The sequence below is a fragment of the Lissotriton vulgaris genome, chromosome 7 (assembly GCF_964263255.1).
Source record: "Lissotriton vulgaris chromosome 7, aLisVul1.2, whole genome shotgun sequence".
NCBI classification, from domain to species: Eukaryota; Metazoa; Chordata; class Amphibia; order Caudata; family Salamandridae; genus Lissotriton; species Lissotriton vulgaris.
In genome coordinates, this window is record NC_141695.1 from 915,880,684 (window position 1) to 915,907,716 (window position 27,033).

Below are 27,033 nucleotides of genomic sequence, written 5' to 3' on the forward strand. Positions count from 1 at the left end.
GATTAGGGTTGAATTAGTATAGTGAAACATGCAAGTACATTTTAAGTGGTGGATAGGTTAGTCAGTTATTTGGATTTGGAATGATAGCAGAAGGATAGAGGAGGACAAACTTAACTGGACCAGGACGGAGGAAGGCAGGGCTGCGATGTAAACTTCTGCAACGCATTCTAGCAGACCAGCTAGTTGCAGACTGCGAGGGTATGTGATGAAAGGTACAGCTGTACACTGTGCTGTGTTCACTCATCATAAAGTTAAATCATTTAAAAACTATTACATGGAAATTAACAAAGATTAGACCAATCAAATGACTGTCTGGATTCCGTGAAACTTTCAGAAACAGCTTCGTTGTCAGTGAACAGGGTGCAGCCATGCCTCCCTGGCAAGCAGAAATCATGCTATATGAGAGCATCCCAACTTTTCAACCCCCAAAGTCTTTCACTACTCTGGGGATGCAGCGGTCTTGCAGAAGATAACACTGGGCAGGTCCTTCCTGAGGGTTAAACTGGTTGTTCACTAGCAGATATTAGACAACAAAAGAGAAAGAGAGGCGGGCAGGGGATACATTTTAAAAAAAAATCTCGAGCTCACCCTTCTTGCTCATTTCTTCAAATGCGTGTTCATGGCGGTACTGGCAGAGTTGAGCCAAGTAACCTACATCACCTCCTATCATGCAGTGTAATTTTTTTTCTCTCAGTGGTGTATTGTTTTATTTTTAGATGATGAGTTAAGTGTAAGAAATGAGGGCCCTTTGGAGCCCATTTCAAGCTTTTATTATTATTTTTTTTTACTGTCGTCGCTTAGCCCCAAAATTACCTGGCTCGTTAAAATTCAACCAGACGAAGTGCTAGAGAACCTGATTGCAAATTGGCTGCCATTGCGTGAGGCTCTACCAGCCCGGAGCTGTTTATCCATTCTTAATTCACTCTAAAAGGTGGCATCAGGACTCGCTGGTGGGCTGCCCACATCCGTGATGCCCAGCTGACCTCAACTACTCCTGTGGCTTGCCGCTGAGGGCATAGCAAAGCTGTTTGATGCCTGCTTGTGCGGTGGCCTGTGCAGCTGTTGCCACGGGTAGTGGGCACGGCGTTCCGGTTCTGACAGCCGCAGGACTGCGCTGTTGGAAGTGGCCCGAGACAAGGGGCACTGCGGCTGCCCCTGTGGTGGGGTTACGGCAATCGGGTGTGCCCCTGAAGCCGCTGACGGGTGTGGCACTTGCCGTACTGCAGACCATCTCCCTAGTTGTTGTGTTTGCGACCTGCCCAGGCCCAGGGATGCCTGTCAGAGCTTGGTGTCCCTCTCTACAGATATGAGGCCAGGTGAGGAGAGGAGGGAGTGAGCCATGCCTTGGGCTAGGATCGGCCCATGGGGAGGAGGAGGAGCCCGCTCACCTTGTTGTTGGAGGCTAAGGGAGTGGTGCAGAGGAGCGGCAACCCGGGAATTCCCTGCAGACACTTATGGGCCTGGTCCTCTTTAATGCCAGCATGAGTTTACATGGAACATTGTTCACTCCAAACAACCCGTAGAGGCCCCGGATGCCTGCTGTGCACCTCCCCCTACAAGTCTGGACTGATCGCCTGATTTCTGTCCCTGACCTGATGATACTGGCCTATCTTTCTTGTTGGCCTATCTAAGAAATAAAAAACAGTAATAAATGCCTGGCTCAGGCTCCTGACTACTGCAGCACTACTAGATCACTTAGTTGTGGACGGTGCTGAAGGGATCTGCATGCTCAACGGAGGCGCGGCGAAAGAGGTTGGATCCCTGACATGGCTGGCCTGCTCATGCCCCTTGTGGAACCTTCTAGGGGAGTGGTGAGTACCTGGAAAGTACCACAAGTGACATCTGTGACAACTCTGGGAGTGTTCTGAGCACTCCCCACTGGGGCACACCACCACATCACTGGACGGCCTGCCTGAGGTCTTTTTCTTATGTGGGGTACGGTTCCTCTCCCCACGTCCACTGATCTGCTGAGGAGGAAGGAAGACCTGGGGAGCTGAGACACCGGCAGCTGAGGCCCCCACTGGTGGTCCATCTGGCCCTCGGTTAGCATTTTAGAGGTGAGCTGCCTGTTGGCTTCTTGGGGCCCTGTCTGCCCGCCCAAGATGCTGTCTGGTCTGCTGGCTGATACCTACCACCAGAGGTCTGCTCATGCCCCCTGTTAGAAATGGTGTTTCTAGTTGGCAGGTTTGTACCCTGTCCATGTAGGGACCCTTTGTCAAGTCAGGCTAAGGGAATTATACTTCTAAAACAACCACTGCTCACCCCCTTGGTAGCTTGACAGGAGCAGTCAGGCTTCTCTTAGAGGCAATGTGTAAAGCATTTGCCCACAACACACAGGTCTACAGTGAACCCACTACAAAAGGACACAACACCAGCTTTAGAAACATAGCCAATATTTATCTGTAAAACAAGACCAAAACAATGAAGATCCAAGATACAGTAATAAAGATATGAATTTGACAAGAATAGACTTAAAATACAGTTGCTTAAAGTTGATAGTTCCAACCGTGGCTATCACTGAATTGTGAGCAAACAAATTCAACAGTTCAGGTCAGCCACAAGGTCATGGGAAACCTACGATGCAGGAAAGAACCACAAACAGGACCTTGGAAATGAAGGGCATCTCAGACTTGGCGATGACCTCCAAAAAGGAGGAGTAGTTGGCATTGGCAGGTGTCGGTTCTAGAGGTCGGTGCAGGAGTAACTGGGCCCTTGAAGTCACATGCCTTGCAGATCAAACTCCATGAGGTTGAAGTCAGTAGCGACTGTGGCATTGGGCTGCAGTGAAGAGGAGTATTGCAGTGTGTGGTGCCGTCAGGTCACCTTGCAGGCAGCGACTCGAAGACGGCATCCAGGGTCATCGGTGAGACCAGGGCTGCAGTGTAAAGTGGGGCAGTGCTCGTAGGTCTCAGGCTAGGCAGAGGCATTGTTGTTGCTAAAGCGTTGTTGTTGGAGACCCATGGCTGCACTGCGAGATGGGGCATTGCAGTGTGCTTGGCCCACAGGTGGCCGTGCAAGCATCAGCGTTAGTTGATGATCTTGAGTCAATGGTGAAGGTGGGCCAATGCTGTGGTGTGGCTCGGGGCGGTGCATCAAGTAACTTACAAGTTGTGCTCCCCGCCATGGTGCAGACAGAAGTGTTGATGTTGGCGTGGAACAGCCTCTTCGGGATACCAGGGAGGGAACTTGAATTCAGGTCAAGATGCAAGCAGTGGCTCAGGGGTGCCATTGGGTGGCGTCATTGGTGAGACCGGGGTTGCGATGCTAAGTGAGACGATGCCCTCTGCGGTGCTTTCAGGTCATGGAGTGAAGAACCGGGTTTTTAGAACCCAGCGGCACCAGGGACACGCCCAAAGACTTCGGGTTCTCCTGTCTTGGCAAACAGAGACACTGAATACTTCTAGGTGGCATCAGAGATCAAATATATTAGCTGCAGCTAGTAACAGTAATCCCAGCAATACAACACGGTGTACAACTCAAGAAACTGTTCAATTTTGTAGAGGAAGACTTCAGTATTTATACACAATATTCACATTACAAATGGACACCCACTGCAGCAAATTCTGACCAATAGAAAAACGTTTCTATACATTATCACATTCCAAAAAGGCTCACTTTACATTGTACCAACCCACAAGTTAATTATTAGGATGTCCCAAATTCAATTACCAAAAGCCGGACAAACCCATAATTGAAAGCACAATGCATATAACGAAGGAACATAAAAAGGAAACAATGATAGATAACGAGCAAGATAAGGCATGTGTAGAAAAGCTAAAAGTCAACGATGTGCTGAACTTTGACTCGCAATCTCAGACAAGGATCAACTAAGGAAATTGGCCTCATAAAGGGTCAGTTTCAGATAAAGAGGTCAGTTCCTTACAATGCACCTTAGAGTCAAGAAAAGGCTTAGTTAATAAGTACATGAAAAACGAAGCCCATGCAACTTTGTTTGTTTGGTTATTTCCATGGGCCTACGTGAGGGCAACACAAAATGGAAGTACAGACAAAATGGAACCCATATTCGAAACAAAGTCTCTGAATACGTAATGAACTCGCTAGTTAACATGACGAATTCACTTCATATTGGTTGTACTTGCTAAATACGGTACAACATCACCAAAATCGTGATGGAACCATAATATAACAGGACAAGGCAGATTTTACAGAACCTCAGACCCTCGTTTTGCCATTACGTAGGCAATAACCTAAACTCACGTCAATCTGAATCCAGGTCTATATCTATTCTCATCAGGTCATCAAGGTGTTGCTTTAACATCATCTTATTATCCTTCACTTCTCTCGGGACGGGTCTTCTCACACAGATTGTAGCACAAAGACTACAAATGGCAGGACCACACTGGATGCATAGGCAACATGAGAAAAGGATAGCTAATGCCATACCAAGGAACATCAGAACCTTCCATCCCCATTTGTACAGCAATTCCCATAACCATCCCATCAACGACCAGTTACCTTCATCTACATGTATAGATTCAGCAGACTTACGCAACTTCTGGATGGCTTGGTACACTGTCGGGGCATTATCTGGTATGAAAACGCAGCAACTAGATCCAATCAATTTGTATACCCCACCTCTATCTGCAAGTATAATATCTTTGAACAAAGCGGTTCTGTAATGTCATAAGGCGATCCGCTTGAAGCTCAGCTGTAATAATGCTAAGGGCACCTGCAGTCTCATTTATAGTGGCCTCAACCACTCTCGTAAGCTGACGAATATTCCTACTATTAGCCATAGGACCCCAAAAGGGTAGGAAACCCTTAAAGAAGTCTCCAACTTCTTGTGCAACAGTATCTTTCGCATCGATAATACCTCTACCATATCTTGTCTTATGGTAGTCAACAGCAGCTGTATATGTAGGAGGAAGCAAAAACGCTACATAACATGTACCTGAAAAATCAGACGGCAACCATGTATATGCTCTGTCATAACAGACAAAATACGTGCCTTTGGCTGGCACGAACGGAGGAGATTTCTGGGACGTATAAACGTATGTGTGAACACACACACTCTTACCGAGCTGAGCTCTCGGATTCTGACCATTACCTTGTAAGCAAAGATGACCACGGTGGGGTACAACCCAAATCGAAGGAGACCTTTTCTGTCTCTCTTTCTCAGTAAAACTAACACTATATATCGTTTTATTCCAACCGACATATGCCCGTACCTCATCTTTGGGGATAGCATTATACGCGTCATTATCTCTAATCATATCGACTATTCCCCGTATCAAAGCATTCTTGCTCACGTTATCGTTAACAGAACGCACTGGAGAGGCTTCTATCGCATAGATAAACATGGATTGGAGTGCCCTAACTGACCCATAAGGCGAAAAAGGCAAAACCAAATATGGCATTCCCTTATCTGTAGTATGTGGCATAAGACCACACACCCAACAATTCGTGGTATTAATGACTAACTGATGCTGATGTAACATTTGTATAAACAAATTGTTCACAAATTCTGATCTTCGTGTCTGTTCATGTTCAGGCAACGTATGAAACTCATGTGGAGAAACAGTAGAAAAAGAAAGAGTAGGTTGGGAGGTAGATGTAAGCGGCAATTGTGTGACATAGAAATTCCAACCCACACAAGCTAACGTAATATTCAAAAGCACTAGAAAACACAGTATTAAAAAACATTTGCTACGAACCAATATACATATTCGGACTTTAGAATCTACTTTCCTAACACTCTGGTCAGCATAAAAAACTCCATCCTCTAACGTGCTGCTCATGGTCGTTACCTTCTTCACTTAAGTGTGTGCCAAGATAGTATTAACTACCCTGCACCACGGACCTTGTGTCACTGCGCGGTTCACCCCTTAAGAACTTCCTACCGTGACCCTTCAGCTGAGTCCGAATGGTGACTCAAAAAAGGAAAAAGCAAAAAAGTCTCTTGATCTGACATGGTGTAATTCACTGTATAAAAAATTTGGTTTTATTTGTCCATGGCAATAGGCTTTCTTGGCCTTAAATCGTAGCGTTCTTTATCAGGTACAGTTGGATCCTTAAATAAAAGTTCCGGATTGGTGGTGTCAATCTTTAGATGAGGAGGCACAGCAGCTTGCAGAACATCATCATCCTCGCGTTCTTACCGTGTCCATGTCAAATGAGCATCACTAAAGGGCACAAATGTGGGGACTCTCTCGCAATCTGTGTCAGCTATACCATCCCTCACCCACTGATCATATGGTAAAGGCAAAGGAACTTTTTTACAGTTGGTGGCATGCACCCAGTTCTTTTTGCCAGCTACTCTAACAGCGGTTCTAGTAACCAAAAGGACTAAGTAGGGACCAGTCCATCTAGGTTCCAAGTTCTTGGTACGCTGAAAGTTCTTGACCAAAACGTAATGTCTAGGTTGAATTGAATGTCCTGGATCTGTAGTAGCTGTCGGCAAACTGTCATAGACCTGTTGGTGGAGAATACGTAATTTAGCAGTCAAGTCATGTAAGTAATCCACCAACATAGGCTACTCAATACTGCTGTATTCTTTAGGACGAGGCACGCCCCAAACATTCGCTGGACGAGCAAAAACTATTTGGTATGGGCTAAGTCCCACACAAGAATGCACTGTCGTCCTTGTTGACAGAAGAGCCAACGGCAAGGCATCCGGCCATGTAAGACCAGTGCTCGCTTGTACCTTAGCTAATTTCAGCTTCAAGGTACTATTGTAACATTCAACAAGTCCAGCAGACTGGGGGTGATTCGCTGCATGGAACTTCTGATTTATTCCCAAACCAGAACACACTTTCTTCATGATTTGACCCACAAATTCACTCCCATTGTCCGACCATACAATTCTCGGCAAACCATACCTAGGGAAATAATCTTTGAGCAAAACCTTGGCTGTAGACAAGGCAGTATTATCCTTTAGGGGGTAAGCCTCTATCCACCTGGAAAAGGCACAAACAACCACAAGGACATACTTCAAAATATTGCATCTCTCCATATGAATATAATCTAACTGTATCACTTCAAACGGATACGTTGGAGGAGCAAAATGACCAACTGGAGTTGGAGGTCCCTTGCCAGGATTATACTTCAGACAAATCATACAATGTTTCACCACGTTCTCTGCACATTTCGGAATTCCAGCATTCTGCTAAACTGGAGCCAACAGCTTCCATATTCCCTTCTGTCCCAGGGGGGGATCGGCTATGCTTTGGTCGGTGGTCCCTACGGGCTCCCAGGGAGTAGTCTTCAAGGAGGAAACAGACTCTTTGATAAGGGAACGTAACAATGGTTTTATTTTTATATAACTGCGCCTTTGTCTACTAGTGATTCTTTCACGTGCAAATGCGGCAGAGTCAAAAGGGGGTTTCTTCGGAGTCTCCAGTTTGCGTCACAGGATTTCCCCAAGGCGTCTTCGTCTCTTTCGCCTCCCGCTCTGGGATATGCAACAAAGGAGAGAGAGAGACCTTGTCAGGCAGCCGTATTATACTCTGATAACGGAGGGCCGGGAGTGAGGGAAACCAGTGTTGGTGCAAACTTTTTACAGTCATGACGGGTAGTGCTCGTGAGGGAAGGGGGAGTAAGGCAAGGAGTCGGGGATAGTATACTTAATCAGAAGGTTGGACCCTTTGAGCCACCCAACCCGCTACACGGCCCCGTACCTGCTGTAGCCACGCCCCTCCCGTGGGTGCGTGGCGGGGCGAGTCGTGGTATCGTTGGCCTCCTGGCTTTGTCTCTAGTCCGGGACTCTCGCCGTCTCGTCTTCTCGCTCCCTCTCGCAATCCTCCAGTGTTCTCGTCTCTCGGTTCCGTCTCCTCTGGGGGATCATTGTCCGTCCTCTCTATCGCTGAGCTCGCTTTTGAACTTCCTTCCGGGTCTAGGATGGGCGGGGCGCCGTCATTCCATGCTGCCGAATTAAAGGGACCGCCGTCCTCAGGATGGTGGGTCCAATAGGAGTCGGGTTCCTCGGTCCATCCGGGTTCCGGCGGCTGTGGAGAGGTAACGTTAGCAAGTAACAGGGGAGTAGACTCCCACCAAACACAAGGGTCACTGTCCGTATGATATGCCCCGTCACACCTTCAAACTTATGTGAGCCATTCCATGAGCCATTGTGACCACTGGGAGCACATACTCATCAGGCAACAACCATTGCGGGTGTTCTGACAACTCAACCCAACAACCTGTAGGATCCAACATACCCGTAGTCTCTCTCCACGTACTTACTTCCTTCTCTGTAGCTTCAGCCTGAATCATTTTCACACTTTCTATTGTGTCTTCACACATTCCACCAGCCATAACCCAAGTAGCTGGGCCTGCAACATACATACGGCTCATCATGTCTTTCGCCGTTTCCTTCGCAACTTCATCCACAAACGCATTCCCTCGACCAACATCGTCCAAAACTTTCTTATGCGCACTACACTTCACAATTACAATCTGCTTTGGGAGAGTGAGAGATTCCAAAAGTTCATTCACCAACTGCCCATGCTGTATTTTTGTCCCATGCGAAGTAAGGAACCCACGCTCTCTCCACAAACGCCCAAAACTATGAGCAACACCAAACGCATACTGACTATCGGTGTAAACATTCACTCGCTTTCCTTCTGACAACACGCACGCTCTAGTCAATGCAATCAACTCTGCTGCTTGCGCAGAATTCTGTGGTATGCGTGCTGTCTCAACAACCGTATGTAAAGTTGTAATAGCATACACTGCAGTCGTTTCACCATTCGGAAGTTTAAAACACGAACCATCTACCCATAGGTTACCATCAACATCCGTAAGGGGAGTATCCCTGAGGTCAACTCTAGCTTTCGTTTCTTCCTCTGGATGAAGAAAACAATCATGCTGTTCCTGAGGATCCGTCTCTGTAGAGATTGGTAACAATGTAGCTGGATTCAGCACATTACATCTTTTAATGTGCACATGACTAGCCAACAATGTCAACTCGTAACCTGACAGACGTGCACTAGTAAGGTGCTGTGTCTTAGTCCTGTTTAATAAGGTATCCACTGCATGCGGGACCATCACAATCAACGTATTATCCAATACCAAACCAGCAGACTGTCGGAAAGAAACAGCCGCTGCAGCTGTAGCTCTCAGACAACTCGGCAACGCCTTAGCAACTGGGTCTAACGTTGCTGAAAAATACGCACAAGGACGCTGCTTGTCCCCAAATGATTGTGTCAACACTGACAACACACAACCTTCTCTCTCGTGCACCTACAACGTGAAAGGCTTACTATAGTCTGGGGTACCCAACACAGGAGCCGAACATAATGCATCGCGTAGTTCAGAAAAACTTTTCTGACATTCGTCAGACCAAGGAAGAGGATGCGGAGTATCTTTCAGAGTCAATGTAAACAGAGGTTTCGCCAACAATGAAAAAATAGAAATCCACTGTCTACAATACAATGTAATACCTAAAAAAGCACGCACTTCTCTCTGTGTGGATGGCACACCATTTGCGCAATTGCTTGAATTCGTTCTGGGGTCAATCTCCTTCCCTCCTTCGACAAGAGATGACCTAAGTAGGTCACTTCTTGGCTTCAATATTGCAACTTTGAAGGTGACACTTTATGATGAAGCTCAGGCAAATACCGCAACAAAGAAAGAGTAGCCTCTTTACAAATCTTTTCATCATCAGCAGTAATCAACAAATCATCGACGTACTGAGTAAGAGTAGCACCAACAGGTAACACAAAACAGTCAAGCTGAGTTTTCAACGCTTGACTATAGATGGAGGGACTTTCACAATAACCTTGGGAAGCTCTCTTAAACCGGAAGCTTTGGCCTCCTAATGAGAAGCCAAAAATATCCCTGCTCTCCTCAGCAATAGGAATACTGAAGAAAGCATTCTTTAACTCCATGGCTGCTAGGCGTTTTCCCCTCCTGTGCTGGGAATTGCTGTTTTACTTTATTTCATGACGAGCTGGGCTCGTCATCAGTGTACGAGGAGGCTACACCATGACGAGCCCAGCTCGTCATGAGTGTCGAAGGGGTTAAATCGATGACAGAAAACCAAGCTGCCGAGGCAGGAATCAAAGTCAGCAAAGCAGTGATATCAGGCACCACAGGAAACTGTGGCACGACAATCTTGTTGACCTCTCGAAGGTCGATCACAAACCGGTACACAGGTGGCTGAGAAGCATCAGTACGTTTAAGGACAGGCAAAACAGGACTGGTACAAACATTACCTCTCGTTATCTCAACTACACCCTTCTCAACCAGATCATAGACAATCGCTAAAAGAGCTCTCTCGCCATCGCTCGAAATCTTGTATTGTGGAATACGAGGTAGCCTAGCATTCGACTTAAGGGTAACAACATACGGAGTAATCTGCAAAAGACCAACATCATTTGGACCTGTAGCCCAAAGTGTTTCAGGAAGCGAACGCAATTCCAGTGGCAGACAATCCTTAAACAAATACATTGGAGAAATCACTTTCTTACCGAGGGTAAGTTGTACTCCTGAAGGAGAACAATGCAATGTCGCATACAATCTTTTCAGCAAGTCCAAACCCAACAGATTCTCACCACAACCAGTCGTTAGAATAAGCAGAGCTTCCAATTCACAAGGGCCAATGGAAAGGGACAAAGGACTAGAAACCGGATTACGAACTGGTGCGCCTGAAAATCCTACTGAAACATTGGTCAAGCCAGACAAAGGTGCGCCAGGAAGTTTAGAGTGCATAATAGAACTCTTCATCGCACCAGTATCCAAAAGAAAAGGTTCTACTACACCTGATGTACTCACTTCAACATAAGGTCCACTCTGGTCTACTGGAACTGACACTACTCCCTCAGTTTGTCCTTGGCTGTCCTAGTGATCATTATAACCAGAACTCTCACCTTCGACGTAGTAATCCTCAACATAATACTGGGCGGACTGACCACTCGAAACATTCTGTCTGTCAAAATAATTCGCAGAATTCTGTAGGGAAGAGGAACGCTCATTCTGGGGGATCACACCACATCCCCTACCCCTAGGTGCCTGCTGAACACTACCACGACCTCTCTGACCAGATACACCATTTGCACGCTGTAACAAAGCCGGGCAACTATTCTTATAGTGACCTTCCTCTCCGCAATAAGCACACTGATTAGGGCCAGGAAAGAATCGCGGAGCATAGGGCTCAGGCTTCTGTAACAATCTCTGAAATTGTGGAGGCTGCTAAAACTGAGGCTGATTCTGACGAGGCGGATAGGCTTGCTGCAAAAGAACTTTCGTCTTTAACTCTTTCGTTTTCTTCTCTACTTTATCCTTCTCATCTTTATCCCTATTCTCGTAATATTGTGTAGTAGCCAATATCTGGGCCGACGAAGAAACAGCCCATGAACTCTCAGAGTCCTTTAATTTATTAGAAAGTTCGGGAAGCAAATTAAAGACAAATTTATCCACAAACAACCTTTGACCACCTTCCGTACTCATATCCTGACCACTATGATCAATAAACGTCTCTTCAAACCTAGTGAAGAAATCAGATACACTCGTCTTTCTTCTGCTTACATGCTGCTAACTTATCCCATTTCACTCGTAAAGCGGGCATCATTGTTTTCATCAAATTAATAATTCTACCTGGTAATTCTGAAACTAGAGGTTCAGGTTTAGCACCTCCCTCCTGTCTACCATCTGCAGCAACAATATTCGACCAGGTATCACCTAATTCAGCAGCATGATTCTCATGACGAATCTTCGCCTACAAAGGTTGAGGGACTACATTACCCATCAGCATATCGATGTCAGCTAGATTCATAATACACACGTCAACTGTCTGGGACAACTCCTTGTAATAACCAGCAGGATTCTTACTAAGCATGGGCGGAAAATCCGTTTCGCTCGCGGATTTTGCGGATTTTCGGTAAATTCGCAATCCGCGAGATTCGCGAATCTCCCGCAAAATCCGCAAATCCGCGAGCAGCGGATTTTATGGCTTGCTCGCACTGTTCGCGTGAGTTCGCGGCTTCCCAGTACAACTTCGCGCCCCGCGAATAAGCGCAAAATTGCAGAAATACGATCTTAGCAAAACTGAAACTACTTACCAGGTTCAAAAGTTCAGGCTCATCATTAGTAGCCATTTCCTGTAGTGCTTCCTGAGGGGCCCCTCCAGAGTTCAGTTGCCAGTTGCAACTATTATGTGACCCTGCTCTGAACCTCAGAATAGTTACACATATGCCACAAAGGTCCTGAATTACAGCTAAGGGAGACAAGCAGGAGCCAGGCTGGAAGTTCAAATCCATTAATCAGCCCCTAATTCATTATTGTCAGTTGGGGCAGGGCAGGTGTTGTAACTAATTTTGCAACAATGAAAGCACTTAGCAAGTGCAAAAGATTACTAATCAGGAAGCACTAAGGAAGCAGGTGCCAGCTAAAAAAATATTCTGTGACACATTAATCAGCCCCAAATTAATTCAGGTCACTTGAGGCAGGGAAGGTGTGCTTGCTTTGCCACAATAATGTACACTGACTGGACAACCAGAGGGTGCTGTGATGAAACAGAGGGTGGCATGGGTGGGCCAGAGGGTGGCATGAGTAGTCAGAGAGTGGCAGTGGTGACAGAGAGTGGCAGTGATGAAGAAGAGTGTCCCAAACAGGCTGGACACGTAGAAACAACAAGTTCGCGAAACTTGCGACCCGACAGGTAAGTTCGCGTTTGCGAAATTGTACAAAACCCTCGCGAACTGGCAGAAACCCGCGCGAACACACAAAAAAAAATCCGCAAATTCGCGAGAATTCGCGGATTTTGCGAATTGCGAGTTCGCAAATCCGCAAAATTCGCGAACGCGAGATTCGCAAAATTCGCCCATGCTTAATTCTTACGAGGGTCAGGTAAGGTCTGCTTAAGAGCCAAGACCTCTGCTCTCTTCCAAGGGACATGTACCCATATTCGCTGAAAATGAGCCGGAGCGGCAACAATACCCTGATTTACATTAGGCTGAACTGCTTCTTTCCATACAGGAGGAACTTCTCTCATAGGGTTCTGTTTCACTTTCCTCCTGACAGAGGAATCGGGTTCATACAATGTCTGAGGCGAAAGTCTAGATCTGAAAGCAAGTATCGTCTCTACGGCATCTGTAACATCAGATTCCACTATCATCCCTTTAGCAAACTCCGACTGAACATCGAGCACATCCTGCGGAATTGGACCCAACTCATTATCTTCCCATTCCTGATGCAGAAAAGTACACATTACATTAAAAACATACCTTTGCTTAGGCGGTTCCCACTGAAAGAAAACATCCATAACTGCTGGCAAATCATACCTCGGAGCATTTAAAATCCACCTACAAGCCAACAAATCTAACACTGTCCATTCTTCGGAACTAGGAAGCTGACTACGACTCTGCTTATGTTCCGAAACAGGGGTCATATTCAGTGACCCAAACAATGGTGACAACAGATTAACAACAGTCTCGGTCATTTGTTTTCGAGCAGAAGGGGAAGAAGTAGACATAAGAACAGGAGAATAAGTATTCTGAGGCAAAGAAGGTGTAGGGACAAGAACAGTAGAAGTTGAAGACGCAGAAGCAGAAGGCAAAGGAGTTTGAGGCAAAGCTGGTAGCAAAGATGGCGACCCTAGAGCGGGTTGCGCAGGAGGAGGCAAAACCATCTTTGGAGCACCGGGTGGCTGAACAACACCAGGAGGTGGAACAACAAAGGGTGGAACAACCGGGGGCAATGGAGGCGCAGTAGCACCCTGCACATAGGGAGGTGGCAATCTCAGTAAATGAGAGATCAAAGGATCTTTTTCAAGGTCTTCATTCACTTTTGGAGGAGAAGACGGCAAGGCCGGATAACATTTATCTATGGCCATACAACGCTGCCTATCTGAGACGTCACTCGCACGCTCTTCTCCATCTTCCTTAAACTGCCTAGCAGCTTGTAATACTGACATATTCTTATCTTTCCTATCTCTTTTTGCTTGCTTAATTTCTCTCTGTTTGGCTTCCTTTCGCCAAAGGCGGAAAGAGTCAAACATTGCCGGACGGGCTTTCTTCTTGAACAACACAACTTCCAAATTATGTAAAATATTTGATTTGAAACTACCACGTTGGGGCCATCGTAAAACACCATCATTTTTAGTATAGTGGACCCATACTTCATTATAAGTAATAGGACCCACTCCGTGTTTTGAATAGAGCTCATAAGTCGGAGTTCCAACCGGAGGTATCGGACACGAGTCCTCCAATCGGAAATCCTTGTTGCAACCACAACTAAACCATTTCCTAATTTTGCTAAGACCAGGCATCTTATAGCTCACTAATCTAGCTTCAAACTTCAAGGGGTTATCAACTATCGATACTCTCGCAAATATACGAGCCCCTCGGCTTCGATTACTGCAGTAGCCGAATCAAACCAAACCAAGAACCATACCAAGAACCAAAACAAAGAACCAAACAAAGTCCTGGAAGCGACCCACTTATACTTAACCAAAATATCTGTCACGCCACCAGAAGACCGTCTATCGTCACGCTCTACAAAGCTTCTATCGAGGGTCCAAGACAGGGCGACAGTCAGGGCAGCAGTCCTTCGTAGCCGTCGGAAAGCGGGAAGCCTCGCAGCAAAGACTTTTGGTCCACGTCGACATACAGGGGTCGATGAAGTGGCGGCCTTCCTCCAGAATTTCCTCACGTGGCTCCTCACGATCCTCAGGCTTGGACCGGTACCGCTGAAGTCGAGCCCCACATTGGGCGCCAACTGAAGAACCGGGTTTTTAGAACCCAGCGGCGCCAGGGACACGCCCAAAGTCTTCGGGTTCTCCCGTCTTGGCAAACAGAGACACGGAATACTTCTAGGTGGCGTCAGAGATCAAATTTATTAGCTGCAGCTAGTAACAGTAATCCCAGCAATACAAAATGGTGTACAACTCAAGAAACTGTTCAATTTTGTAGAGCAAGACTTCAGTATTTATACACAATATTCACATTACAAATGGACACCCACTGCAGCAAATTCTGACCAATAGAAAAACGTTTCTATACATTATCACATTCCAAAAAGGCTCACTTTAAATTGTACCAACCCACAAGTTAATTATTAGGATGTCCCAAATTCAATTACTAAAAGCCAGACAAACCCATAATTGAAAGCACAATGCATATAACGAAGGAACATAAAAAGGAAACAATGATAGATAACGAGCAAGATATGGCATGTGTAGAAAAGCTAAAAGTCAACGATGTCCTGAACTTTGACTCGCAATCTCAGACAAGGATCAACTAAGGAAATTGGCCTCACAAAGGGTCAGTTTCAGATCAAGAGGTCAGTTCCTTACAATGCACCTTAGAGTCAAGAAAAGGCTTAGTTAATAAGTACATGAACAACGAAGTCCATGCAACTTTGTTCGTTTGGTTACTTCCATGGGCCTACGTGAGGGCAACACAAAATGGAAGTACAGACAAAATGGAACCCATATTCGAAACAAAGTCTCTGAAAACGTAATGAACTCGCTAGTTAACATGACGAATTCACTTCATTTTGGTCGTACTTGCTAAATACGGTACAACATCACCAAAATCGTGATGGAACCATAATATAACAGGACAAGGCAGATTTTACAGAACCTCAGGAGCTGTCATTGACTGCTTCGTAGTGGTTTTTATTCTCATGCAGCACAAAACACACAGTTCCCAGTGCTGGTAGCAGATGAGCTTGAAGTCTTTGCTGGTCCTGAGACTTCTTGAACAGGGGGCAAGCTCTACTTCAGGCCCTTGGAGAAACTCAGGAGATAAGTTGTAGAAAGGTCAGTCTAGTCCTTTCACTGCCCAAGGCAGTAGCAGCAACTTCATGCCAAGCCAACAAAGCAACACACAGCAAAGGGGCAGTACTCCTCCTGCCAGCTCTTCCAGCTCTTCTTCTTGGAAAGTTCCTTAGTCTAGAAAAATTCTAAAGTTCTGGGGTCAGGGTCCCAATATTTATACTACTTTTCTATTTGAAGTCTTTGGCAGAAAATCCCTCTTGCTCAGTAAAAACCTGTTCTATCCTCCCTGGTCCAGCTTCACTAAAGGCGGTGGAGACCGCATTGTGTATAGCTGCCACAGCCGATTCAGGTGTTAGTGACAACTCCTCTCAGCACTCTAGCACAGGATGGCCCATCAACCTATGGAGGGCACACCTCAGCTCCCTTTGTGTGAGTGTCTAGAGTGAATGCACAGACAACCTCTGTCAGTCTAAACGTAGATGGTGAATCCACAAGCAGGCAGGGGCACACAGAATGGTTAAGGAAGAAATTGGCCACTTTCTAAATGTGGATGTAGGAAAATGGCTCTGAATATACTGTACCAAAGTAAGGTATAGTATGAACAGAGTCCAGGGAATCCCTAGAGGTATAGCAGAGGCTAAATTAGGTAAGTACTAACAGCTCTCTTTGTGGTAGTGTGGGCAAGCAGGCAGGATATCCAGAGCGTGTGTTAAGCCTTTATTGTATTCACTCAATCAAGAATGATACACAAACTCAGAGACTGGATCCAAAACAATTGGGTAAGTATAAAAAAGGTATACTGGTATTTTATTTCTGAAACCAAGCAGGACTTAGTACAGGTAGGTAAATATATATACTGGATCTGCAGTGGTTACAGGTTTGTTTCACTTTAAAATGCAGTTTGAAATACACAGTAATTACTTTCATATTACTTTTTGGTTACGTATGGATTACTTAAAGTACTGGGAATGATATGCCTATATACCACACCTTAGATTCTCAACATACACGGTAAGTAAGACTTTTTATACTTTGCAATTTAGTTCTCTTTTCTCCATGCAAACATCAGTTCAACACGTAAAACATTTTAGGCCCAAAAAATCTCTTAACATAGGTTCCTATGGGGGAAAAGCGTTAGCGGTTTCTCATGTAAGTACACAACTTACTAATGGGCATTTCAGGGCTTAGGACCAAGGTTCCCCAAGGTCCAGATGGGCACTCGAGTTGCACCACAAGCAGCACTAGGGCGGCCGGGTCAAGAGTGGAGGGGCCCAATGTTAGCCAATGGGGCTAAGAGGCCTTCGGTTAGGGACTGCTGACCAGTGGCAGCCGGCATGGTGCGCGGGTGGTGGGTCTATGTGTGAGTCATGGGGGAGGAGCACAAGGGTGTCACGTGGGGGTATAACAATAAATAAACTTACCTTGAGGCTGGGTCCGCGTCTCTGCTCCTGCTCTCCTGCCTACAACTCCAGGAACAGGAAGCAGGCAGCCAGGCTTCCACCCCTAAGCTAATCATAATGCTGCAATGCAGTGTTATGATTGGTCTGAGTGCCATGACATGGTTCTCAGCCAGGGGATGGAGGGGTGGGCATGTTCCCCATGCAGTCTGTAATGCAGCCTGGATGGAGAATGGGGCAAGTGCGCATGACTGGTTTGGGTAGCCTGAGAGGGCTAACCAAACAGTAATTGGGCACTTAGGAGTGGGCTAACCACTCCTCCCCTCTTGGACAGCAGAGCAGCCCCACCCGCCTGCCCACAAAGCAGCAGGACACAAAGAATAAAATTATAATAACTCTAGGTTATTATCATTTTATGTTTCTACTTGGCACTGCGTAAAAGCAGTGAGGCGACTATCCTCCGCCAAAGCGGAGGAGCTGCCACTGCTACTGACAAGCAGGCCACTCTGGTGTTTGAGCAAAGTTCCTAGGGTTAAGGTCAGCACTGCAGAGGCCAATTATGATCACAGGGGCTGAACCACCAGCGGCACGGGGACAGCCGGTTGCAAGTTGCAAAAAAGGACGTTGTGGACCCTGTGCTTTTCAATAGAGGCCCACGGTTTGCCAAAGTTGCTGCTGGCTTGGAAGGGAGATTTCCTGAAGGCAACCACTAGCTGGAGTGGTAAGTTGGGTTTGTGGAGATTGCTTGGGCACTGTTGGTTGGGCCATGCAAGGCCATGCGGCGTTGTGTGTGGGGGTGTCTTCTAGCATCAGGTTTTCTTACCAGCTCTAGATGCGGTCAGGGAGACTCTTCAAGTTGAGGCTGCAGGCGTTGTCTCAAAGCTTGAGGGAGGTCGAGGATCACCAGATCCCAGGCTAGGGTTCCTGGGGAGACCCCCTTATGGTTTTTGGGCAACTCAAACTTGGGCCATGGGGGTAAGGTGCAGTGTGGTGCAGAATCACCGAGCCATGGGAATCTGGATTCTGTGGATGAGTCTTTGCGTAAGCAAATCCAGTGCTTATTGTAGACAGAGTCGGTAAGATGGATTCAGGGCAGGTCCTCTGGGCCCTGGGGGTTGCTGGCTGCTGGACTTACTGAGGTTCTTGCTCTAGGCAGGTTGTAGATGGGTCAGGCAGGTAGGGCTGGGGCCTAAGCAGTCTGTGTACTCTTCTTCTTCCTGGATCAGCACAGCTCTTTGATCCTTCTTCTTTCTTCGTCAAATCTGAGGAGGCAAGGTTCAGGGTTGCCCCTAAATACTAGATTTAGAGGCATTAAATGGGTGTGAAGGTCAAGATCAAGGGGTCCCGTCCCTGGGGTGGGTACCCTCCCTATTATGTCACCCACAGGTGGGAGCGGGCACGAGCCTTTCCCTATTTTGCTGAGTCTCCTCTTCTTCAAGGTGGAGGGTACTGAGATGTTTGCTTCACCACACCTCTCCACCTGAGGGGTGGGGTTGGCAAAGATGGGCACACCTCTCTACCTAGATTGGTTTTCCTGCTGATTCTCCTGCCCAAAGTGGGGCCCAGAACCGGAGGGCCCAGTTGCTGGAGGCGGCAAAAGGCAGGGTCAGCTTCCTAAGGCAGCAGGCCTTTGAACCGTATCTTCCATAGACTCATCCCATCCTGGGGGAGGAGGCACGACACCTCTGCCCTAGATGAGCTTTGTTTCTGAACCCAGAGAGTGGCGGCTCTCTACCCGGTGTCCAGAACCCTGTCTGGTGGTGGCAAATGGAGGGCAACGATTCAGAAACCACACCAGGACTGGTCGATTTTCAAGGGGCATCTCTAAGATGCCCTCAGAGTGCATTTTACATAAAATCCAACACAGACATCAGTGTGGGTTTAATGCGCTGGGAAGTTTGCTACCAAACTTCCAAGTTTTTAGTAAAGCCATTATGGATTCAACCCAGATCTGTGACTGAAGGTGAGTGTCTGAAAAGGTTCAGCAGTCCGTTCATCATCTCTTGGTGTTTGCTTTGCTTGCCATAAGTGGCAGGGTATGTCCAGATGTGGGTCCATTGCTCACTTTGCCAATGGATTCAAGCTAGCCTAGATGATAAGGGGTGTTACCCCGAAACCGGTCCTAGGATTATTTTTCCCAGTACAGGGAGGACCTGGCCTGGCAGTTCAGGCTGGACTGTTCCCGTGAGGCACAGGGTCAAGACTGATTTGCATATGGCTGGGTCCAAACTGGGGTGGCAAAGTGATCCAAAGAATGATGATGGATTCAACCTAGATCTGTGAATGGGGGTGAGTGTCTATAAAGTTTCAGCACTCCATCCATCATCTCTTTGTGTTTGCTTTGTTTGACCTAAGTTGGCAGAGTATGCCCAGATATGGGTCCCTTGCTCAGTTTGCCGCTGGATTCAAGCTAGCCTGACTGATGAGGGGTGTTACCCTGCAACCGGTCCCAAGATGCTTGTTTCTGGTCCAGGAAGAACTTGGCCTGGCAGTTCGGGCTGGCCTGTTCCTTTGAGGCACAGGGTCAAGACTGATTTACATATGGCTGGGTCCAAACTGGGGTGGCGAAGTGAGCTAAAGAACGATGATGGATTCAACCCAGATCTGTGACTGGGGGTGAGTGTCTGAAAAGATTCAGCACTCCAACCCATTGTCTCTTTGTGTTTGCTTTACACAGGGCTGAGTGCCATGTTGACTCTTCGCTTTTCTCTGCACCAGAACAAGCAGCCTGCAATGGCAGTGTGTGGGTGTTAAGTTACAGGGCCTCTATGGGTGGTACAATAGGTGCCATGGCCCTTAGAGGTATTCCCTGGTCACAGTGCTCTTGGTACCCATGGTACCTTTTACAAGGGACCTACACGTGGCCAGAATTGTGCCAATTGTGGGCAAAGGTACAGTTTTGGGAAAGAACATAGGCCCTAGGAACCTGATTGGCAGGGACCTAGGGAACATCAAGTCAGGTTGCATCAGGTGTCAGGCAAAAAGTGAAGGGTAACCATGCAAAAAGGGGCACTTTCCTACAGTGGCATTTTCAAATACACAATTTAAAAAACACCTTTCCTAAAAGGTGTGTTATTAAATTCTTAGCTCAGGGAGCCTAAGCTCCACTTCTTTATCTTTTCCCAATTGAAAGTTACTCTTGTAAATTGTTACAAGGCAGCTCCAATGATCACCTATGGGAAAGACAGCCTTTCAATAGTGAAAAACAAAATGTATAGTATTTCACAATCAGGAAATGTAAAACGCACCAGCACATATCCTACCTTTCACATACCCTTCACCCTTCCCAGGGGGCTACCTTGGGTCTACCCTATAAGTGACATATATGTAATAAAAGGGAAGGGTTAAGCCTGGCAAGTGGATGCACTTGCCAGATCAATACAATCAAGCAAAACTTATAAAGCCATGCAACTAGCTATCAGGGACATGAAGAACCTACTTCTTCTATCAGAAAAATTTCTTTTAAAATTGGAGCGTCTACAGAAATCCGATCACGATACCCACAATAAACTCTATCTAGATGTCCTGCACATCTAACCTGGGATTCTATTGGAATTATATAACGCATATTAGCAAGTCCATTATCGCCGTTTTAGAGGCAGTTTCCTACCACTAAAACTGCGATAATTTTAACGAGGTTCTTGCTAATATGCCCCTTCATTAGGAGAGAACTGGATAATGCAAAAAACAGACAGAGGAAACTCTTCCAAATACTAAAAGATCAATCCAAAAAAACGGCCAAATCTGCACTAACAGCTATAACATCAAACATAAGCAGCGAAGTTCTCCTCCTTCTTTACAGTCAAAGCCATATCGATGGAGAGGAATCTCAAAAAGGCAGCAGATTGCCCTTCAATCAAGACGAACAACCCAGCCAAGCCTCATTCTCAACCAGTCCTGGAAAAACCTTAAAAATAAAGTGTTATGGTCAGAATTCAAGCCTGTCTCTGACACAGATATCACAAAGATTATCGCGACCATAAAACCAAACAATCACTTCAATGATCCTCTACCTGAAAAGTGCTGGTCTACAATAAACCATCTGCTCATCCCCTCGTGGACAAAGATTATTAACGCTTCGCTATTGCAAGGCTCACTACCGGACTGCCTAAAAATATCCAATTTAAAAAAAAACAACAGAGAACACCGCAGACTTGAACAACTTCAGACCAGTAACAAACATGCCCATGCTAGCCAAAATCCTGGAAAAAGGTATACAACAACAACTGAGCCAACACATCGCAGATTTCAAACTGCTGAATGACTTCCAATCAGGTTTTAGACCAAAACATAGCACTAAAACAGCAATTCTGCACATAGTGAACAATGCTATACTTGCCCTTGACCACAATGAAACCTGTCTCCTAATCCTGCTTGACCTTTCAGCAGCATTAGATGCTGTAAACTATACTAAAATGCTAGATCACCTGAAAAATAGGATGGGCTTAGAGGGTACAGTCTTAAAGTGGTTCAGCTCGTTCCTAGAAAACAGATCGCAAAAATTCATAGTAAACCAAACTTTATCTGCCTGATCCAGAAATTTTATTGGGGTACCACAGGGCTCAACACTATCAACTGCTCTATTCAACTTGTTCGTAGAGCTACTGACTGATATCTTACACCAAGCAAACATCTCCTTCCACATGTACGCTGAAGTTACACAGCTATACATAAAGAACACATCGACAGAAGAGATCGGTATCATGAACCAAGCATTAAAGAAAACTGTCCATTAGCTAACCAGTAATCACCTCTAGCTTAACCCACAGAAAACTGAATTCCTCCAGATTTCCCTCCAGAAAAGCACCACGAATTTCACAGATTGGACCAAACTAATCACAGAGCTGAACTGTATCCCGAAGATTGTAGACTCAACCAAATCCTTGGGCATTATGCTAGACAAAAACCTGAACATGCTTGCACATATCAACACAATGGCAAGAAAACGCCTGCTTCCATCTAAGCTACCTCAGAAAACTGAAACCTTTTTTAAACAATGCAGACCTTAAAACTGCAGTCCAGGCTCTAGTCATATCAAGGATCGAGTATGGTTGCACAACACTAGCAGGTCTTCCTAAGATATCAACAACCCCACTAAAAGTTTGTCTCAATGCGGCTACAAGACTTAAAACTGGATCCAGAAAATTTGACCACATCATCCCTCATCTGAAAATGCTCAACTGGCTGCCCTATGAAGCAAGAATACATCTAAAAATGGCATGTATCATTCACAAAGTGATACATTACAATACACCAAGGTACCTAGCTCAGAAAATCACTCTATCAGGAGGTTGTCGGGTTTCCCAGAGTCATGGAGATCTATTGCTAAAACCAGCCCTATTCCGACAAATAAAAAAATTATGATCGAGCTTTCTCTGGTGCAGCACCAAGAATTTGGGACGCTCTCCCCCCTAACATTAGAAAAAGTTTGTCCGTCACGGCTTTTAAAAGCGCAACCAAAACCTTTCTTATGAGCAAATTCCTGCCATAACTCGAGCGGCCCGGTAGTTATCAGAGTACCCTCTTGTTTAATACAGACACTACCACACATCGACCAATAGCGTAATTTCGATCTCGATTTTGTAAATTTGTATGTCATGCACAAATGTCTCTATAACAATTCAACATACAACTAATTTATGACATCGTAACATAACTGTTGCTAGCAACTTACTGTATAAGGATTAGGTTTACTGAAACTGCAAGGTGTTCGTGTTACGATAAGTGGATAACATTATGTGAATGTAAAGCGCTCTGATACCCTATTAGGGTCAAGTTCGAGCTTCATAAAACACAAAAAATAAATAAATAAAATAAAATCTGCAACCACAGACCCTGGCTGGTCTGAGACACATTTGAAGGGCTACTTATGTGGGAGGTACAATCAGAGCTGAAGGCCCACTAGTAGCATTTGATTTACAGGCTCTGTGCACACACAGTGCACTTTACTAGGAACTTATTATTAAATCAAATATGCCAATCATAGAAGACCAATCATAACACCACTTAAAGTAGGAGCACTTGTACTTTAGCACTGATTAGCAGTGAAAAAGGACAAAGAGGCACTGAACCAGCAAAAACAAAGTCCAGCATTCCATCAAAAACAGTAGGTCAGAAAGCAAAAACACAGGGGAAACAGGCCAAAGGATGCCAGTCTTAGACCCCCCCCCCCACCAGCATTCATGGTACGGAGGCGAGGCGGGATCCCAGGGGCAGTAAAAGCTTTTGGTAAGGTTGGCTGCTGGAGGCCCCCTCCTGCCCCCCCCCCACCCCACCAAGTAGATACCACACTGAACTGTGAAAGACCCATGCCAAACAGACCAAGATCTCCTTTGGCCAGCACAAAAAGATGTGTACTGCCAACCCGTACCCTGATGGAGCTCTGTTACGTCAACCATCTTCAGAGGGTTCATCTCAGGAACCAGGCATCTGCTCCATGTTCATTGACCTGAAACAAAGTTTAACGCCCATTGACTCTAAAACAGACTTATTAACTGACAGATTTGACTGCCTGAAGGACAAGGTGGACAAATATGATGCGTGCATTGACCAGTTGGAGTGCCGCATCTCAGAGTTGAAAATGGGCAACTGACAGATAGGGAGAAACTACTGCAAATGGAAAAAGCCCTGGAAGTGATACACAACAAAAACAAAGATTTAGAAGCTCACTCTAGGCGTAATAATAATATTCAAAATATTGGTGTGCCAGATTAGACGTGATGGGACATATGAGGAACTCTGTCGATGCTATGTTAAGGAAGATGTTTGGGGATGCTCTCTCTTCTGTCCTAATTGTCTAGTGTGCTCTTCGATCACTGGGGCAATGACTGCCACCAGGCGTGCCCACCAGGTCGATCATAGTTAGCTTACTAAATTATTGAGACTAGGACACTGTTTTGCATCTGGCCAGGCAGCAGCAGAACCTGTGTTATCAGAATATTAGCAGATCGATCTTCCCGGACTTCACTGTTGCTGTGCAGGCCGCCTGGAGAGTTATTCTGCCTATCAATTGTTCCCTGATGCAAATGGACGCCAGGTTTCCACTAATATGCCCTGCTAAGCTCCGCATTTTACTTTGGGGCACGACCCACTATTTTACAGATCCTGAGGCAGCAACGAAATTTGTTAAAACTATACCAGGGGCCATGCCACAACTGTCCCAACTCGCTGAAAACTCCAAATCTGGCCATCTCAGTGAGAATGACTAACTGTGAAAAGAGCCTTTTTTACCCATCTTCAGGTCTTGTGATGGGCCAGTGTTGCCCCTGCTGCGACCCAGGTGGGTAGCCTGCCCTTGCAGGCCATACCCACGTACCTGTGATAACCCCGGCCACCCGGCTACCATGTGCCTGGGAGAGTGTTGGACGTCTAGTTCACCCTCTTGGAATGAGTTCCTGGTTTACTCCTAAGTTCAACAAGTTGGGGATGTTTAGTAGGAGAGATGGACAAAGTTGGTCTATTTAGGAGGTCAAAGTGGGTGGCTGGAGAATTGTTTGGGTAATGTTCTTCGCAGCTGTTCTACTGCAGGAAATGGTATTTTTCTTCCCCTTCCTTGGACGCTCAGCATCCTAATGTGCACTTTCAATCTTATTGCTTCTTTCACTCACAATAATAATGGCGCCCGGGTGGCAGCTGCACCGTCTGGGACCCCGGCAGATGCGGGCCGTGGACACCATTTTGCGAGCCCTGAGCCATGCCAGGTTGCGACAAGCATCATGTGACATGACTCATGTCATTGGTAGCTGAGCGCTATGGTACTACCAATGACATTTACCGTAGCGCTCAGCTACCAATCACATGGGACAGCCACCAGGAGTCTCAGGGGGCATTGCAGGCAGGCGAGGCAGGCAGCACTGCCATTGGGTAGCTGAGCGCTACTAATGATAGTGACTACCACATCGCCTAATTGCCTGACATAATGTAAATCGAGAGCTGTACCAATCATGGTACAACTCGGACCTGCCCTTCCCTGCTTAGCCCCCAGCAAGTGCACACTATGCAGGCTCCTCTCCAGTCAGACGCAGAGAGAGTTCAGAGAGAGAAACAGCCTATCTGTCCTGTGCTTCATGTTCAGATCTAACAATAGATTAATTTAAAACTATTTAAAACTGAAGTTTTAGGGCTTTTTGACAGCCTGTCTGTTTTACAGCAAACCCTGCCTGGTTTTGTTTAATTTCTGAAACTTGGTGGAAAACAGCAGGAGACTTTTAGGAGAGGAAGGGAAAAAATCAGGGCAGAAGGAGTCAGAAAAATGGGGAAGGAGGGAGGAAAAAGCAATAAAAAAAACAAGGCAAAAGCAGGAAAAAATAGTCAGAACAATGGGGGAGACTAAGGAAAAAGCAGTAAAAACATGGCAAATGCAGAAGAAAGCAGTCATAGAAATGGGGGCAGTGGGAAGGAAAAAGCAGTAAAAATGAAGCAAAAGTATGAGAAACTACTCAGAAAAATTGAAGTAGGAAGCAGTACAAAAAATGGGACAAAAGCAGGAGAATGGAAAAAGCAGTCAGAAAACAGGGGGAGACATTAACATTTTGCCCCCTTCTGGAAAAATGTCTGCTGACGCCAATGCCTCTGTCCCTTGTTGGATCCATATCAATGCTCCCGTAGACCGTACAGAAGGATTATCCCCTCCAACGCTTGAATAAGAATGCCTGCCCCCTTTGTCAGGTGAGTTTTCTGCAAGAAAGCCGCATGTGACCCTGGTCGAGGTACTGACGGAGCGAGTATGAACAACCTCCTCACCCAACTGCCCCAACCCAGGACCTGTCTCCTCAGTTCACTGTACCCACATCCATCTCATCCACCTTCACCACACAAAACCTCTTCCTCAAGCAGCCCTGGCCTCCATGTCTCTGTTTACTCCAAGCACAGCCATGTTCTCTGTACCCAGGTCACTCTGACCATTAGATGTCTGCTCTGCACCCACAGCCCTCTCATCCATTCTTTGCCCCGCAGCTCTCTCTTGGCAGTACTCTGTGCGCAAGGCAGCTCTCCCCCAGGTATCTCTGCCCGTAGCCATCCACCCTCCTACTTCCGACCCCTGTTCCATGTATCACTTGCTGTTTGATTACATTGACCACCAGGGCTTTAAGTGGGAGGGATCTGTGGGGGTCTGAGCACCCCCAGTTTTTTGGGGGGTCCTCGAAAGGGGTCTCTAGGGGGCTCTATTTTCTGGCCTCAAAGGTCACAGGTAGGGTGACCAGACGTCCCGGTTTTTGTTTGGTGTTTCGGGTGAGCATGCGTGCGCACTGCTTAAGGTGTGACGTCATTGTAGCAGGAAGGGATATCCTTTGAAGAGAGACACTTTCTCTCGGGATTTCCCTGCTGTTTGAACATGCAGCGCCACCTACGTCATCGTGCCAGCCAACCGCACAACAACAGCTGGTTAGAACCGGCACGACCCTGCTTTTACGGCCTGCAGCAAAATTTCTCCAGCAACCAGTGTGACCCTGCTCTGGCTTAAAGCAAGTGAGGGACGAGGGTCTACAACACAATCCAGAAGCAGTGAAAAGGAAACTTACCTTGGTGACATCCACCCAGCCCTACCACAGTCGGGACCCAGCCTCTGCATCAGAGCTGCCTCAGCCAGGATCCTTTCTGAAGCCACACAAGACTTGCCCTCCCAGCCTGCAAACCTTCAATGTGAGTATTTTAATGGTCGTTTTTTTAATCCCCTTCCCCACAGCTTTTTTATTCATGATTTTCTTAAGCACACAATGCTAGTTATCTTGATTTAGACCACGCCCCTACTCGGATAGGTCACACCCCTTTAAGAAATCTGCCACGCCCCTTTTAGCGCCCCACCAGTTTTTTCCCAATTAAAGCCCTGTTTACCACTCCATTGTATGTCTTGTTGTATATGAATCTAGGGCCCTAGTGTAATTTTCCCGATTCCTGCCCATATATAGGTATAAATCACTCTATGCTTATATAGGCATAGAAATCATAACCATGTTTAGA